This window comes from Dryobates pubescens, chromosome 24, assembly GCF_014839835.1.
Source record: "Dryobates pubescens isolate bDryPub1 chromosome 24, bDryPub1.pri, whole genome shotgun sequence".
NCBI lineage: Eukaryota > Metazoa > Chordata > Aves > Piciformes > Picidae > Dryobates > Dryobates pubescens.
In genome coordinates this window covers 13,698,742-13,717,306 of record NC_071635.1, presented here as the reverse complement: position 1 = coordinate 13,717,306, position 18,565 = coordinate 13,698,742, and the positions used below count along the sequence as shown (strand labels likewise).

The window sequence follows — 18,565 nt, the reverse complement described above, 5'->3', positions numbered from 1 at the left end:
TTCAGAGGTAGGGAGCATTGAAACACATTTGAAATAATTTTGAGCTCAGTACTTTTGAAGATCAGGTGACATTTTTTATGCCTAAGTGTAATTTCAAGCTCTGAAAATTTTGACTGTATGATGAAAGAGGGCTTTAGATTGTATATCCATTTAAAAATATTTCAGGGGGACAAAACTCAAAACTGATTATCTTATCTTTTTTTTTCTCCAATAAGGGCATACAGTAGGTTTCTGAACAGAAACCCTTCAGTAATATCTTGCACATTTAATGTAAGCTATTTAAAAATCAGCCCTTTCACTTCCTGTGGTCTGCAGTGATGAGCTGTACAACAAAGCCTTGCCCAAGAAAAGTGTACTTCAAGGCCATACTTCTAATAACTGCTCCCTCTATGTTCAGGGCTATTTGTGCTTAAGCTTTCCTTACTGAAATAAGCAAGCAGGGACTCATAACATTTCCTTCCAAATCTAACAGGACATCAGTTTTACAGACTTTGTCCTTAGCTCTGAACACATCAAAGAGCTTGGAATTGCTTTCATTTGAAGAGTAACCACAGACCAAACCTCAGTAGTTATCAGCTTTTAAGGGAGCAGAGAGACATAAGCACCTCATGCTGAATTACGCCAGTGAAGTTTGGCAAGTTCTCTGTTCACAAGCTGGATTTCTACTGGCAGCACGGAGCCTGCTGGTATAGATTCTTGTGCCTGTGTTGGACTATGGAACATTAAAAATTGAACAAGAATGAAGATTATGAAGAAATTCCTGTTGCAAGAAGCAACATACTGTTCATGTGAGGTACTCAAGAGACTAATCTCTGAATTTAAAAGGCAGTTTCACTTTATTACAATGGTTTGTACAATATAAGCTTGATTCTGCAAACGTTTATGCATGAGTAGTTTTACATAAATGGGAACTTCCATCAAGTTAGGTTTTTGTGCATTTTTTACATTTAAGTGTTTGGACAAGGCCAAGCCTCTCTCACTTGTGCCTCCTCAGGGTTTTGCTTTCAATTCTTCTGTAGCAGAACGCATGTATTTGTTTAGCTCCCCTTTGCTCCCAACTTCGTCTGTCTGTACAACTTTGTTTTGACTTCAAGCTCTTGAAGCTCACAGTCTTGATTTGCACAGAACGCTGTCACGCTTTGTCCTGGCACCTTGGAAATGAATGCAGCTATTACAACATAGGAAACCCTAAAATCCGGCCTCGTAACGAATGCTATTGAGTAGGCTGTGTGTCACTGTAGTTGATATCAGCTATCTAATCTCTATCAACTTCAGCAGTTTTGTGTATGATGCTGTAGGAGTTGCTTACGCAGCTGAAATCCCAGATGGTGTCCTACTGTAACACAAGGAGTCTCAAAAGGATCAACTGAAGTTTGAAACCCCCGGATTTATCTAACCCCAAGAGAAATTAAAAACCCCTGGATTATATGAAGACTATCGTAAAGTGAGTAAGATGCTTTAGAAATTACTTTTCTTAATTCCTCTGCTGCTTTACACACGAAACCAATTTTCAGACGATGTCCCAGAAGATGCAGCATTTACTAGCTGAGCTGAAGGGGTCAGCTCTGCCATTAAGGCCTCCCCAGGTGCCTTTTCTGAGGATTTCACATTGACTACACAATGCCCGGCAGAACTTTCATGCAAAGTAATTATTTACAACAGGCGATGTACCAAAAAGTGCCTCCGTCGGCCTTGCCTCGATGCAGCCTGTACCTGGGCTCCAGCCAGTGCCTGCGGTGTGGCCCAGTGGAGCTGCCAGGCGAGTGGCAGGAGGGGGCTCCGTCTCCCCGCGCACCGAAGGCCGGCTTTATGGAGGCCACGAGCACTTTCTGGAGCTGGGCACTAGGTGAAGCCCTCCCACCCTCTCGCTGACAGGAAGGGTCTTCCTTCATCGCCCGTCCTCCCAAACTTTTGAAGCCCAAAGGAAGCCCGCCCGGCGGCTCTGAGAAGCTGTTCGCTCGCTTCCATCTCTGGCAGGGCACAGTGACTAATGTTTCCCCCCCAGCCACGTTCTCCGAAGTGGCCGTGCCCAGGGCTTTCCAGCCCGGCGCAGGAGACGCCGGCCACCAGCGTTAGCCTGAGCCCATAACTGCCTTCCCGGGTGAGACCCTTTAGCTTCTTCCGACCGTCCCCTCGGGTCGGGCAAGATCCTGCCATCGCCTCTCAACCCCCGGCGTTCGGCAGAGGCGGCCGCGGAGACCGGGCTCCCTCTGGGCGGCAGGAGGTGAACGGCAAGCGGCGGCTTCTCCCTCCCACACCCCAGTGTCGGTCTCGCCTCCTCCAGCAGCAGCAGTAGCGGGTCACCTCTGCGCGCCTGAGCCGAGCCGTGCTGCGCTGCCTGCCGGCCGCAGGGCTGCTAGAGAGGCGGGGAGAGGCAGCTCGTCGCTCCCCCTCATCGCCGCGGGCTCAGGGGCGCTACCTGCGGGGCCACCATCGGGCTGCGGTGACATTGGGAGGAGACTCGTCCGAGGGCGGCGCCGGGGGGGACAGGAGCTGCTGTGCCCGGGGACAGCGCCAGCCGCAACTCGCCCTCACTGGGGCGAGCGGGCTGGGCTCTGGCTGCTCGGCGCGGCTGCCGGGGCGCTCAGCCCTTCATTTCCTTTCGCCGTCGTGTTGTTGGAAGCTCGGGACTATAAATAGCAGCCTCGCCAGACACCGAGCGACACACGCACACACACCGGAGAAAAGTGCCGCGCTGGTCGCGCTGCCGGGCGGTCGCCCGCCCAGCCGCCAGCCAGGTAACAGCCGCTCGGGGCGGGCAGGGGCTGGCGGGCAGCCGGGGTGCGTTCTGCGGGCGAGGGGTTTGTTTCCTTGTTTCCCCGCTGGCTCCGGCGCGTCAGGAGAGATTAAAAGCTGGGAATCGGCTCTGCCAAAGTCCCTCCCTTTTATTCCCTATCAAGTTTCTTAAGGTTACAGCCCGCAGGGCGTGCACAGCTCTGGCAGGAGGTGAAGGCGCTCTCGTCGAGGGCCACCGCAGCTCGGTGATCGGTTCCGGCAGGCTGCGCTCCGGCCGGGGCTGCACTGGGGGCTGCGCGCTGGAGGCTGTGACCCGGGGGCTGTGACACGGGGGCTGTGACCCGGCCCGGGGCGCGCAGAGACCCAGGCTGCCGGGGCATCCTCCAGCTGAGACCCCCAGAGCGGTTCTCCCGTTCCCTCCGCTCTCCGCGCCGGCGGCGTTGCCTGCCCGGGAGCCTCATCGCTGGGCTGTGCCCCGCGCCGCTGCAGCCGTGGCTCCTCTGAAGGGGCCTTAGGAAAGGAGGAGGGGGTTTGAAGACCTTATTTGTAGCCGTTTTCTGTCGTGTTGAAAAGTTGCGCCTCACTTGACAGATGAGGCGGGTAGCAGGCTCCGAAGGTCCCCCTAAGGGGTTAATTTGGAAGAGTAATCCCCCCTCCCCATCGTGCAAATAACAGCGTCTGCTGAGGGGTGATGGACGTTATAAGAAAGGTATTAAATAGAAATAAGTTGAGCAAAGTTGTAACTTGAAATTGTAGCAGCCGGGAGGGGGAGGATGGAGTGTGTGTGTTGATATTTAATTTCTGGACTGTGATCAAGTGGAGCTCTCTTTTCCTTTCCCCCAAATGACAGCTTTTGAAGCATGGATGTTAGCTTCTGTTTCTTGTCTGGTCCCCAGAGCTAACCCGGTGCCTTGTCTGAAATAAAAACGTTAGGATGAAGTCTTCGGGAGCTGTGTTTTCATCTGCTGCATAATTATGTTTTCATTTCTTTTCCTTGCCAGATGAAATTTACTTGTTTATTTACCCTTTAATGATGTGTTAAAATAGATCTACTAAAATCAGGCCATAGAAATGCCATTTAAATCTGGCTTTTAATCTTGAAAACAAGACTGATTTTCAGTCTTCACTGGTTTACAGGCATCCTTTATATTTGAAGGATGTCTACATGGCAAGATTGATAGGGGGAAATGTCTGTTTCTTGGTCTGTATCAAAGCAAGAGTTTATGTCAACAAATGGTTACTAACAGAAGTTCCTATATTCAGATAAAGACTGCTATCATGCTTGTAAATACTTCAAAGAGCAGTGTTCCAGTGTTCTATTTATATTTTTTTTAGTTTTTATTTTCAATATTATTTTTATTTGCCTTGAGTAAATCTTGAACTACCTTGAAAGCCCTGTGATATCTTAGAGATTTGGTCCTTTGAACCTGTATATTGGATTTGGTTTGTGCATGTAAGTCCTCATTACTGTAACTATCCATGCAGGACTGAATGCTGTTTACTTCACACATTCTGATAATTCCTCTGAAATTAAGATACAAGTCACAAAATTAATATAAGCAGAAATTAGTCCTTTGAGACTTTTACAGCCCTGATAACATTAGTGGGAGCATGAGGCAGTGTTACTACTTCAGATCCCTGTTTTTGCTTTTTTCCCCTCTGCTTTCTGACTATTTTCTACAATGGTCAAGATAAGATTGTAATTTTTTTTAAAAGTATTTATTTATTTAAATAAAGTAGTTCTTTTCCCAGCTCTCTTAGACCACCTAAAGCTTCATTTCTCAGTGGGTTCTTCATACCTTGCAAGATACTGCTCTTTGAATCTGTTTGTTTGCTTGTTTGTTTGTTTCCCTGGAGAGGCTTATCTGTGAGTCTGCCTTAGTTGTTTTTGATCACAGAATTCTGTTTTCCTCAGGCTAAGGTACATAAGTTTGATCAGGTGTATCCAGCTATCTCCTACAGATCCTTCTTTATGACTCTCTCCTTATCTTCTGGTCTGACCTGATGATTTCACAACATTAGGTGAGCCTTTAGTGAATCAAAATGCATGCATGATTAATACTCCGCTTAGTACATGGAAGTCTGCCGTACTGTAAGTAGACTTTTCCCCAGAAAATACAAACCAAAACACCAGCCAAAAACCCCAGAAGTAGATCTGCCTGAAGCATTGAAGTTAGCCTGAGGAGGACAGCATTGCTAGCTGGGAGTAAAGACTGGGGAAGTGTGGAGGCTGTGCAGGTGAAGTAATTGTTCAAATAGGCCTAGGCCTAAATTCACTCTGAATTTTGAGGAAAAGTAGTGGGATTGATATGTCTGCTGAATTATTTAGCATGTTATGGATATATATTTTTAGCATATGACTTCTGCAGAGAAATATGAACTCAATACTTTTTGGATTTATGTCATGGATTTACAGGAGAGAGCAAGATAGTTTGCTGGGAGAGACAAACTGAAAGGCAGACAATTACTCCCAACACTAACATTTCTTCACAATTCATGACAACTTGAGCTAGCATTCTTAAACACTTGGGCAGTTAGCTATGTCTCTCTCCCTAATTTATATTTTAATATTTTTTCATATATGCCAAATGCTCTGACTGATGAAAATTGTTCAGCAGGGCTACTTTTGTTTGGCTTGTTAAATCTTTTGAGCTGCATTAATATTTTATCGTTACCATTGATGAATGGCGATTGTTACTCATCATACTTCTGAGGAAGGATTTGTTCTCCCCAAGTAGCCTGGGGTGATATAAATCAAATTCAACAAAATAATTTCCCTTTTTTATTTTTTAACATGAAAAGTCTAATTTCAGATGTCAAAATGCAGGGTGGATGGAGGACTGAAATGTTATTGAGAGTTGCCAGTCCTGGCCTCATCAAGCCTTTAGTCTTTCCTACTACTTACCCTGGCTTTAAAAGACACTTGCAGATTTTGCCTACAAATCTGGCAGTCTTGCTGCAGTTAATACCAGATTCTTCGTTTCATGCTTTAGGAGGAGTCACAGTTGATATGGTTCTTGCAGCCCTTGAGAATCTTACCATTTTTCAAAGGAATGTCTAATTCTTTCTTAAACCCACTAGATAAAGATCTGGCCAGATAGCTTATCACACTCTCCTGTTGTGGATAGTTATTTGCTGAAGAGAACTTGAGACAGACCTTGAAAGGCTGGCTGGATTGTGCAAGGTTTTAATGCAGTGCTGGACTTCAGCTCAGAGATGTCTTCACAGTGATAGAGGATTTTAATTACAAAGACTTGTCCTCTTGATACAAATCCCATGCTGGCAATTCTAAAAAGAAGTTGAGATTTGTGAATTTCAGTTTCCTGCTGTTTGGAAGGCTATGTTAACTGAATTGAACTGCTCATTGAATGTTATGAAGCAAACCCCCTATACATTAATGATGGAGGATACTTTAGTTTACCTCCCCCATAATCTCCAAAGGTAGATTTAGTTAATTTGTCGAGTTCGGGAGCAGATTATTTCAGGGAAGAGTTGTTTCCCCTTTTCTTTCTTACTTCTTCTGTTACCTAAGTTAACTCAAGGTGGGTAGAATCTCAAACAGCAAATCAGATTTCTACAATGCATCCTACTATGAGAATTGCTGTTAGGTGATAGGATCCCTCATCTGTCTTCCAAGTCTTGTGCATCTTCTTGGCAAGGTATGCTGTGTTAACATATTGAAAAGTGAGTTGGGCATCCTATGCTGCATGTGGTACAGTTACTAATTTGTCTTTTAAGAGGGACTGTATAGAACAAACTGTGTTCACTTGCTCTGTAGGGTTTTCAAGCTTACAGTGACAAAGTTTGCATACATGTCTCAGCAATGGTTTTTATATTGTTTGATGTCAGTATCTTCAGTGGGACTATTTAGAAGTGTAGAATTATTTCTGTTTCTAAGGTGGTTTACATCCAAGTTCTATAGAATTTACCACCCTTCTAAATCCAGAGGAGACTGGGCAGGACAATTCTGTTCACAGTAGTTTCAACTCTGTAGCTGCACAGGAGATTTAATGTTGCTTTCCATAGATTAGGATGCTAATAGGCTTTTTGCCTCAGCCTGACAAACTAAGCCTCTTCTTCCTGTTTGTCAGTGAATTTGTCCCATAGGTTCCTTTAGATACATATTTTTTTTTAGTTTAATGAACACAAGGAGGACAAGACAAGCTAAAGGTGCTTACTTGACATAGTAGGGTGTCAAAGTTGTTAAATGGGATGCTGTTTATCAAGTTAATTTCTTTGGCAGCCTGAGTTTCTGCTTTGCTCATGCTACTTTCTGCATGGCATTGAAAATCTAATCTGTCTGTGATTTTTTGGTGGATGCTTTTAGTTTTGTTGTCTATCCTGTTTCTATGAAATTTCACTCTATGCTATGACCTCAGTGAGAAATTACCTTGAGTACAGCAGTAAAGTCAGTCTGGGCTGTTCATCTAGGGAACATTTTTGCTTAAATATATACATAACTAACTCCTGCTTGTGTAAATTTCTTTAATTCTGTTGGTTGTACTCTCATCAATAGGAGCTCAATGCTGTCCTGGTTTAACTGGGACAGAATCTCAGTCCAGCCATGGGCTGCAGGCCATTAGCAGCTTTGAGTCAGACAGGACAGCTGACCTGAGCTGGCTGGAGGTGTATTCTAGACCATAAATATCACACTCAGTAGAAAGGGGGAATTTTGCTGAGGAGAGGGGAGCCTTTTTGCTAGAGCCTCCAGCTTCGAGCTGCCTCCTTCTCTTCCTTTTGCTCTTGAGGCCTGCTTGTACATTTACAGGGCTGAGTATAACTTTATATTCTTTATGTTTGTGTTGAAGTTAGTTTTTCTATTTCATTAAATCTGTTTCAATTTGAACCCATGGACCTTGTCTCTTTTTGCTGATCCTCCTCTTCTGGGGAGGGGTCATTGGGTGATAGAGCAACTGCTCTCTAATTTAGATCTCAATATGAACTAATCTTAGATGCTTGCTGTAAAACCACTAATTTGGCAACTAGAGTGAAATGTCTTAATATGAGGCACTAAAAAGAGTCTAGTTTTTATTGTAATAGTAAGAGGTGGATGTACAAAGGCCAATAAAGAGGGAGAAGGTCTTGTGGGAAATAAGCTTTTATTGGGTTTGGACAGCTTTTCAGTTTTTGGTATTGCTTATTTGTAAACTATAAGCATATTACAGCAATGCTAGTAAGATGCACTGAACCTTGGGTGCATACTTCTGTTACAAGAATGACTCAAACCCATGAAAATGGGTATGAAATGCTAGGCACTAAACGTGACTTTTGGTGTCTCGTGTGTTTACTGCTGCATGGAGCACTAAGCAGAACCCATCAACACTTTGGCATTGCCCAGTCTTTGTTACAGCAGTAGTGGCTAAAGAAAACAGGTATGGGTAGAACCGAGTTTTATCAGGTCAAATGAATTTCTCTGCCATAGTGACACAGTTTTGGAAGGAATGTGTTTCATGGGTTATTCCAGTTTGTGCAGTAAATGAGAGCAGGATTTGGTACACAGAGTAGGAGACGCTGCCTTTGACGTTCAGAGTAACGTCAGGCAGCTATTTTTGCAGTTTTTAAAAATACACTCCCAATTGATGAGGAGATCTTTAATTTTTCAAATTAATAACCTAGAAGTTGGAATGTGTGTGGAAACTGCCATTTTGCCTTAGCCAAGTAAGTGTGTGGGTTTGCGCTCTCTCTATATATACTTCCCCCAACCCCGCCACCCTTCTCCTTCCAGAAGGCATCTCTAGAGCTACACTATATCTGGAATTTGAGTGTTGCTGTCGGTCGTGACACACAGTTTGTGTGGCTGCTGTGGAACGGCCGCGTGGCACAGCCCCTCCGTGTTAGCTGGCAGTGACAAAGATGGCAACGTGGCGTCTGAGGGGAAGCTGATGGGAAAGCAAACTTTCCTGCAGTCCTGCACAACATCCCGTTCCACAGGATCAGTGTCATCAGGCTCATCAAGTGATTCTTGACTGGTTAAACCTTGGAATAAAACTAGAGCATGCAAATGATGAAGAAACACCTGGTTTAACCCCCCCCACAACATTGAAATAAACATCCTCATTTTAGACCTGCTGTTGAGAAATGCTATTTAATTTGCTCTGTAGCTTCTATGCAAGCACAGATGCTTCACCTGCATTAATGAGGTTTTCACTTGGTGAATCTACATTAAACATTTTCCCCAATGAATCGTGTCTGATGAATGTTTAGCTGCTGAAATAAAAACATGTATTATTCCTAATTGTTCTATATAGGATTTTTTCCCCAGCTTTCCTGCTGTTGGTGTCAGATAGCTTTAAGTTTTGGTGTTTTGATTCAGGGAACTAGTGTAGTCTTTTCCTTCTAGGAATTGATAGTTTCCAAGTAAATAAAAGTGGTGACTGTAATTTGTGTGGAAGTTTTTTTTGGGTACCTCGGGTGCCTGTGGTTGGAAGCTTAGGAATGTATGGATGTAGCCTGCACTAGATGGCAGTGTAAAATACAAAGAAGCCTTAACACACTTGGAATACTTAGCAAGCCCAGCAGAAGCTGCCAAACTTAGGGCTCAGCTCGTAGATAAGCCTGTTTGTACTGCATGTGCTCCTGTTAAATAGGAGGTCACTTCTTTTTCATTATCTAAATTTGTCCTGAATTTGCCTTGTTTGAGTGAGAGGGTGCGTTTGGGCAGTTGCTGCAAGACAGCTGGCAGACTGTAAATTCTGTCTGCAGTTTCATCTTGGTTAGCTGGCTTGTCTTTGTAGTTATTTATTGGTTAGGGAAACCACATGTTATTTTTGACAGTGTTATTTGAGACGTCTGTTTTAAAACTGTAGTGCAGAAGCTATCAGCAGATAAAACAAGGATGGATGAGGCTTCATTTTAATAGTTTATAGCTGTGTAATGGCCATTCATCAGTTACACAGGACGATCCTCATATGTATATTTGGGGGTTTTAAAATAAAATAAATGGTAGGTAATTTCCAGGGCAAGTTACTGGTGCTAAATTGTACTGGTAGAGTTCATTTTTTATTTTTGTAGCCATTGCAGAAAGTGTCTGTCTGAAGTGATCTATGTGCAAAGCCAGTTGCTGTGATGTCCATCTTTTTAAAACCAATACAAAGTACGTGCCTTAAGAAGGCCAAATTCATCTTTGTTATTCAAGTGTTGCAAGGGGGCTTCAGTGAGAATGGGAGTTAGGGTAGTTGTCTGTGAGCCAAGTACATCCTTTGTTAATATACCTTGGAGTGCTTTCAGAGTTTGCCTTTTAGCAGTGTCTGATCAAGGTGGAGAAAATAACATTTACAAGAAACCTTTAAGTCAGATTCTGTGACATCAAGATGTGATAGCCTAGAGATAGATTTCCCTATTAAAGCATGAAAAGCAGGAGGGATTAGAGAACCCAGCCTGTAAAGGTTGTGTGCGTAGTTACAACTGCTTTATGTATTTGCAAGGGAAAGCTTTTCATTCTTTGACAAAAATGAAAAGCCTGGCCACAATATGATATCCTGGGGTGCCTTAAGAAGAGTGTGTCCAGCAGATTGAGGGAGGTTCTCCTCTCCCTCTACTCTGCCCTAGTGAGAACTACCCTGGAATATTGCATTCAGTTTTAGGCTCCCCAGTTCAACAGGGACAGGGATCTGCTTGAGAGAGTCCAACAGAGGGCTGTGGGGATGATTAAGAGACTGGAGCACTGCCTTAGGAGGAAAGGCTAAGAGACCTGGGGCTTTCTAGTCTGGAGAAGAGAAGATTGAGAGGGAATCTAATAAATGTCTATAAATATCTGAGGGCTGGGTGTCAAGAGGGAGGGGACAGGCTCTGCTCAGTTAGAATAGAATAGCATAGAATAGAATAGAATAGAATAGAATAGACCAGGTTGGAAGAGACCTTCAAGATCATCACCTCCAACCTATCAACTAATCCAACCCACCTAATCAACTAAACCATGGCACCAAGCACCCTATCAAGTCTCCTCCTGAACACCTCCAATGATGGTGACTCCACCACCTCCCCGGGCAGCACATTCCAATGGGCAATCGCTCTCTCTGTGTAAAGTTGCACCCTGTGGTAGGACAAGGGGCAATGGATATAAACTACAGCACAGGAGGTTCCACCTCAACACCTTCAACCTTCTTTACTGTAAAGGTCACAGATCACTGGAACAGGCTCCCCAGAAAGGTTTTGGAGTTGCCTTCTCTGGAGATTTCCAAGACCTATCTGGATGCATTCCTATGTGACCTGTGCTGGATTCTACGATCCTGCTCTGGCAGGGGGGTTGGACTCAATGATCTCCAGGGGTCCCTTCCAACCCCTGATCCTGTGAATTGCTTCTTTGGAGCTCTGTATTAGAGCTATCCGTGTGTTGGGATGTAAATGTACTGATTGTGTTAAAGTAGACCTGGAACATATGTAGCACTTGGTGCTAAAATTGATCAGTAATCAAGCTGGTGGTAAATTAGCATGCTTAAAGTAGATGTCATGACATGCTGAATGTGTCTGAGGAAAGAATAGTACGCAAAATCCCAGTTTCTGATAATGACTCAATAATGACTCCTTTTAAGTAGAGGATAGCAAAGTACTGTAAAAAATTGGGTGTGTGTAGTGAGGAACCAACACTTCCCCTACTTGCTTTTTTTGCTACTGCTATAGTGCTTTTCCCATAAGAAAATGTTAGGTGCCGTTGGTACTTGTAAAATCAGTAGTTTGAGCATAAAGTGAAAGATCTACTAGCAGCAAGTGTACATGTTCCAATAAAGCTAGGCTTGGAGACTAGCTGCCTGTCTGTATATTTCCCTCAGAGACCCAGTAAGTAGTATCCCTGCATCTTTATGCAGTCTTTTGAAAAATTGGCTTTAACTTTTATCATTCATAAATGGCAGCAATGGAATCTTTGTGTTGTTTGTCCTTGGCAGCTCAGGATCTTAGTTGTTGTATGAGCTCCTCGTGTCAGCTGAGGTACCAAGTCTCAGTTTGGAACTTTTTGGCTTGGCATTCACAAAGCATTTCTTTTGATTAGTGTTCTTAATTCAGTGCAAGTCGTGGTAACCTTGCACAAAAGAAGAAGTTTATTCCAAACAAAAGCTTATGAATTCAGATATTAATATGAATAGAAGTCATCCTACAACTTGCAGCTGAAGAGTGATCTGAAGATGTGTGGGAACCTGACAGAGCAGATCCCTGATAAAAGTGTAGTGGGAAGTCACTGACTGACACAGAATCAGGATTGAATGGCAGTTTATTTCAGACCCACATAAAAAGTATTCCCGAAATAAACTGACTGATACAGTGTCCAATGCTCTTGCCTTCAACCACTACCATGGCAAAGTGAAATCCCTTTGTTCTGTTTCTTCTTTTTTCCTTCTTTCTTTCTCTTTTTTCCCTCTCTTTCCCCTCAGACTGGAGGTGAGTCACCCTCTTTCCTGATAATCTGTTCAATGAAGAAATTGTTCTTAAGGTCCAACCTAAACCTCCCCTGTCACAACTTTGAGGCTGTTTCCTCTTGTCATGTTGATGTTACCTGGGAGAAGAGACCCATACGCACCCGCCTCCAACCTCCTTTCAAAAACCTTAACCTCTTCCTTCAGCCTCATTTTCTCCAGGCCAAACAAACCCAGTTCCCTCAGCTACTCCTAAGACCTCTTCTCCAGCCCCTTCACCAGCTTCCTTGCCCTTCTTTGGACAGAGTCCAGACATACAACGATTGTTTCGATGTTATCATGAGAGCATACGTTTATAATAATTATTTAGAATACCTATCTCAGCACTTGCTCAGCTTGTTGATAAGCTTGCTAATGAAGTGTCCTAGGGTTATCTATGAATCTTAATTAATGTTAAGAGAATGCAGCAAAACTGTACTCTTTTTTTCCAAAGCAAAACTGCAGTTACTCATTTTCAGTGCGCTGAAATTACCTGAACAATCAATTTTGGTATGTTACAATAGAATGACATGCTTAGACATTTTGCCTGAAGCAATGGTCTATTTTTTTCACTCCTCTGTCGGATCTAGCTCATCAAAACACCATAGTGCAGGTAAAGTGGAATTTTACCTGAGGTTTGTGGCTACCTCTTTTTGTAAATACAAAATTAATGGATAGCTTTGTCCTCATGAACTGGTACAGCTGGGAGGGATAGGAATAAATAAGCCACCCCAAAACATATGCATGTTTTGCCTATTGTAAATCAAAGAGCAATGAATCTCTAGCTTATGTCTGTGGGAATTTGTGTTCCTGCCAGATACATTCTAAGTTCAGAAAAACATCAGCTTTGAGAGTCTGGTTTTGTGTTCTGCAAGAGCAGCGTCTCCCACTCTAGTCTGAAGGTTAATGTAGAAACATGTCTACAAAAATGAAATTAAGAGGTGTGAGAATACTGAAAACATAGCAGAAGATGTATTTTAAAGTAATTTAAAAGGACAATGCCAGCCTGTCAGTTCTGCCCTTTGTTTTTCATTTCTGTGTTTGGAGCAGTGTTGCAGCTTTACATCTGGATGATTTGTTAGCTCTGCTGCAGTAAATAATTCAAAAGTGCCTTTGTTGTAGAGTCAGCAATGCCACATATCTCTCACCTTCCCTAAGTGTTGGGAGCAGATTCTGACCCCATTTGCAGTGCTCTAAGTTTACTGAGGCTCAAGGAAGCACTCTAAGATCTTAGCTTTTGGGTTTAGTTTCTAGAAAGATTTTCTTAGATCGCTTTACAAATTATTTAAAAGGCAGTTGATTTTGAAAATGCACAGAAGAAACAATCTAGGGAGATACAAAAGTGCTGGTAATTTGGAAGAAAGTATAGGTCCCATCTTGACAACACTCGTGCTGAGGCTCAGATTTGCATTTAGGTCAAATATACTGATACTTTGAACAGGGAATGCAAAATGAGTCTTTGTCAGAATGGCAGTCAGAAGCTGGAGGAGAGCTAGTGTCTGCAGAGCAGGGAACCTCTGGGGAGTCATACAAACATCAGGGCTTGTAGAAATTTTCCTACCAGATGGGAACTGAAGGATATGCCATCAGCAGTCTCAGTGTTGCAGCTTTCTTGAGTCTTTAACAGTGAAGTTAAGTCTCTGTGTCCTTGGCCACTTTCCATCTTACCTCTAAGGTTGTTTTGTCCCTGTTCATGTTCAGAGGACTTCTGTGTATATGAGGAGGTGATGAGCTGGCTCCCTCCTTAATGTTCACTTGTGAGACTGACTCTCTTTGTCAGGCAGGAATGTGAAAGGATGCATCTGAGTCACAGAAAGCATCAGAATCTTTAATATCTGTAATTTGAAGTCGTGAATATCTTGATGAAACATTTCTGGTTCTCTTTTACTGTTTGGGTTAGCCTTGACAATGTGCTCTGTCCTTTGTCTTTCCTGTTGTTTATACAACACAAAACACAGAAATTATATATTTCTGTTTCCTTTTTCTTTTGCCTGCCTGGCATGATGTTCTGACCTCACAAGGTCTCTAGTGCCTCCTTTCTAGACACCCTATGGTAAGCTTCAGATCAGGACACCCTGTGGTAAGCTTTCACCATCCACAGGGACCTTATCAGGCTTGAGAAGAATGGGCCAGTGTGAGCATGATGGAGTTCGAAGACCAAGTGTAATATCCTACACCTGAGTCAGAGCAATCCCTAGTGCTGGGACAGACTGGGAGATGGAACAGATGGAGATCAGCTCAGCTGAGAAGGACTTGGGCATATTGGTGGCTGAAAAATTAGAAATGAGTTGTGAATGTGTGCTTGCAGCCCAGAAACCGGATTGTATTCTGGTCTGCATCCAGCTTTGGAGTCCTCAGCAAAAGAAAGACAGATCTGTTGGTGTGTGTCGAGAGGAGGGCCACAAAAATGGTCAGAGGGCTGAACCATGGCTCATGTGAGGAAAGGCTGAGAGTTGTAGTTGTTCAGTCTGGAGAAGGCCCTGGGGAGACCTTTCAATACTTGTAAGAAGAGGCCTTAGAACAAAGACAGAGAAAGACTTTTTACCAGGGCCTGTAGTGACCGGACAAGGGATAATGGCTTTCAACTTAAAGAGACTAGGTTTAGGTTAGATATAAGGAAGAAATTGGTGAGAAACTGGAAGAGGTTGCTCAGAGGAGTTGTGTGGAGTCCCATCACTGCAAGTGTACAAGGTCAGGTTGGACAGGACTGGGAGTAAACTGATCTAGTGAAAGATGCCCCTGCCTGTGGCAGGGGTTTGGACCTAGGTGATCCTTAGTGATCTCTTCTACCCCAAACCACTGGTGATTTTGTGGTCAGGGTTTGCTTTTCAAACTGTCCCATAGTATTAGTCTTGATGGTTATCTGGAAAATAAAAACTTGAGTTTGTACTAATTTGTTCATCATTTATTTATTATAACAAGTTTAGTTTCAATTTCTGTTGAGGATGTAATTTAAGTTTTATACACAGAACTTCTGTTAGTCAAGCAGGTCTTGGCCTGAAGTAAATCTGTTCTCATACACTGATGAACAGCCAGGTTGTGGTTGTTGAATGAAAGGTGCATGTTTTTTGGAACTCAGTGAGAAGTTTTCAGTATGCCTGTGTCCATTAATAAAGAAAACCTGCAAAGTCTCTTTTCAGACTACAGTGACAGTCAATGGTACTGTTTTTTGCTTTCTTCCTATGTGGTTATCTTTCAGCTTGTTCTATTTCTGTCCACATAGTGGTGTTCCCATTCTAGCCCAGTGAAGGATATTCATACCTTTCAGATCTAGTTCTTATCATACCCAGATTACTAATGGAATCAGACAGTGTAAGCCAGGACCCAGTGCCGAGGTGGGAGGTGCATGTAACTTGCCATGCTCTTCTCAGTAGAATTTTTTTTTGCATCTGACAGATGATTCAACCAAAGGAGTAAACAAAATTCAGATCCTGTAATATCTGTAGGTAGTAGGTGTCTGTAAAGGTCATGGGCAGCAGTGGCTCAGGTAAAGGAAAATAAACAATTTATACTGTATTTTAAAATAGAATAGAATAAACCAAGCTGGAAGAGACCTTCGAGATCATCAAGTCCAACCTATCATCCAACACCATCTAATCAACTAAAATAAACACTGCCTTAGTCCATCAACTTCAAAGTCACAGTATGTGAAGCAAGGGATACCAAAGTATGAGTTCCTAAGATCGAACAGAGACAAACAGATCATTCTTCTTGTTCGCTGTGCCGCACACAGAAAAGGAATACCTTAAAAGAATTAGCAGGCAAGGAGGAGATAATGAAGCCATCAAACACAGGGAATTTCATGGCCATTGTGGGTAAACAACTCTGGCTGCTCCAGGCGAGGGACCAACTTAATAATAAAAAAATTATCTAATTTAGTTAACCTGTTTATCAGAGAATACATTAGAAAACCATCAGTGTTTCTGCAGACATTGACACTTAGCCTTTAAGGGCAGCATTTGAGAGAAAGAGCTTTTGAAACTTTCTTTGGAATTGCTTTAAAACAAACAGTGTGGTACAAAAAAGTTGATTTTTTTTTTTTTTTCTTGTTCTGGTGCTGGTTGCCTGGGAGAAGAGACCAACCCCCACCTGGCTACAACCTCCCTTCAGGTAGCTGTAGACAGCAATAAGGTCTCCCCTGAGCCTCCTCTTCTCCAGGCTAAACAATCCCAACTCCCTCAGCTTCTCCTTGTAGGGCTTGTGCTCGAGGCCTCTCCCCAGCCTCCTTGCCCTTCTCTAGACACGTTCAAGAGTCTCAATGTCCTTCTTAAACTGAGGGGCCCAGAACTGGACACATTACTCAAGGTGTGGCCTGACCAGTGCTGAGTACAGGGGCACAATGACTTCCCTGCTCCTGCTGGCCAAACTATTCGTGCTTGGATGTAGCACTTGATGCCATGGTTTAGTCATGAGGTCTGTGGTGACAGGTTGGACGATGATCTTTGAGGTCTCTTCCAACCTTGGTGATTCTGTGATTCTTTACCTTTAATCCTAACTGCCTGATACTTCATTCCTCTTTTCTTTCTTTTTTTTTTAAATCACAGAATATTTAATTCTCCTTTTGTAAATAAGAGGAATCAGCAATTGCATTATCTTCTGTTTATTGTAAGATAAATATCTTATGACCTTTCTCTGAGTATTTACGGGGTGCTCCACAGGTATCCACACACCTTTCAGCTGCTCGTGATGCTATGTATCTAATTAAAATTCATGGGTTTTCTCACTTCTATCAATGAGTCTGATAAGGCTTTTCCTTTGAGGAAAAACATATTTTATCTCACTTATGGAGAATGGTAATTTTAATGAGATATTGCCTGTTAGAAAATATGCTGAGGTATTTAAAAATTAAGGAGAGAAACCCCCCCCACAACAATGCAAAGCTCATCTGTATTAATTTATTTAGTTAAAGCAGCCAGTGGAGATTGTTTTAAATACTTTTATTTTCTCTTTTTAATTGGCCTAGGAAAAAGAATAGTAAACAAGCCAACATACAGCCTGTAAACCTACTAAAAGATCCCTGAACAATGTTGGTTCATAGTGAAGATATAAATAACTTTGCAATTGACAGAATAAAGGCAGCTAGACATTTGAGAATCACAAAGCTAACTTGTATTAGCGTGCCAGAGAACAAATCCCAAGTGACATGGAAAATTGCATTGTTGTTCAAGAAGCATTACATAAACTGCAGTGCTGTGTTGGAGCAGGGGATTTGGGTTAGACAACTGTAAAGTCAACAGTTTGGAAGTTTGAAAGAGCCTTGGTGTGTATCTTGTGTGATTTGAAATGGGTGATTTGAAATGGCTGGACAACCAGTGTTGAGGAGGAAAAGACCACTTATTTTTCTGAAGGGAAGAAATTAGGAGGTGTTTGTGGTGTTTTGGGTTTGGGTTTTAATAAATTTACAGCAGAAAAATTTGAGAATATGTGTTTTGCCACATTTCCCCTCAATTCCCATGACAGAGGCTTCTGTTCCCCAAGCTGGAGAGCTGGGCCCCAGTGCACCTCATGAGGTTTCAATAAGAGCAAGTGCAGGGTTCTGCACCTGGGCTGGAACAATGCTTGCTGTCAATACAAATTGGGAGATGAGGTGATAGAAAGCAGCCCTGAAGAAAAGAACTTGGGGGTGCTGATGGATGAGAAGCTGGACATGAGCAGGCAGTGTGAGCTTGCAGCCCGGAAGGACAATCAAATTCTGGGCTGCCTCAAAAGATGTGTTTCCAGCAGATCCGGAGGTGATTCCACCACTTTGCTCTGGTGAGACCTCACCCGGAGTACTGTATACAGGTCTGGAGCCCTCAATATTGGAAGGACTTGGACCTGATGGAGTGAGTTCAGAGGAGGGCCACAAGAACGATCAGGGGGTTGGAGTACCTCTGCTATGAGGACAGGCTGAGGGAGCTGGGGGTGTTCAGCATGGAGGAGACTCCCAGGAGACCTAATAGCAGCCTTCCAGTACCTGGAAGGCAGCCTACATGAAGGATGGAGAGAGACTGTTTACAAAGGCCTGCAGTGACAGCGCAAGGGGCAATGGCTTTAAGCTGGGAAGAGCAGATTTAGATTGGATGTTAGGAACAAATTCTTTACTATGAGGGTATTGGAACACTGGAACAGGTTGCCCAGGGAGGTGGTTGAGGCCCCTTCCCTGGAGATATTCAAGGTGAGGTTTGATGAAGGCCTGGGCAGCCTGGTCTGGTCGGGAGTGTCCCTGCTGACTGCAGGGAGGTGAGACCAGAGGTGTCTTCTGGCCCAGACTATTCTATGATAAACTGAAGGTGTTGAAAAATTATCATGATTTTTTTTTCTTTCCCCCTCACTAGCTCCCATGGTATCTGTTCTCCTCAAAACTCCACTGGGAATAAGAGCTTTAATCAAGACAAGATAACCTGGACAGCATTACTGTGATTTTTATTCCACATTTTATCCAGGGATTTGGCTATCAGATT

The 18,565-nt window shown here is 43.2% G+C and overlaps 1 protein-coding gene across 4 annotated transcripts in view; it reads left to right on the top strand.

Moving 5' to 3' along the window:
• The first annotated feature begins 2,310 nt into the window (after nt 1-2,310).
• Nucleotides 2,311-18,565, top strand: part of INPP4B (inositol polyphosphate-4-phosphatase type II B) — a 319,510-nt gene continuing 303,255 nt past the window's right edge. For 2 of the 4 annotated variants that reach the window (XM_054172577.1, XM_054172576.1), the window contains exon 1: nt 2,686-2,738. The gene's annotated coding sequence lies outside the window, so the exon portion shown is untranslated. Of the gene's footprint in view, nt 2,739-18,565 lie in introns of all 4 variants that reach the window. The other 2 variants (XM_054172578.1, XM_054172579.1) reach the window with 2 other exon arrangements.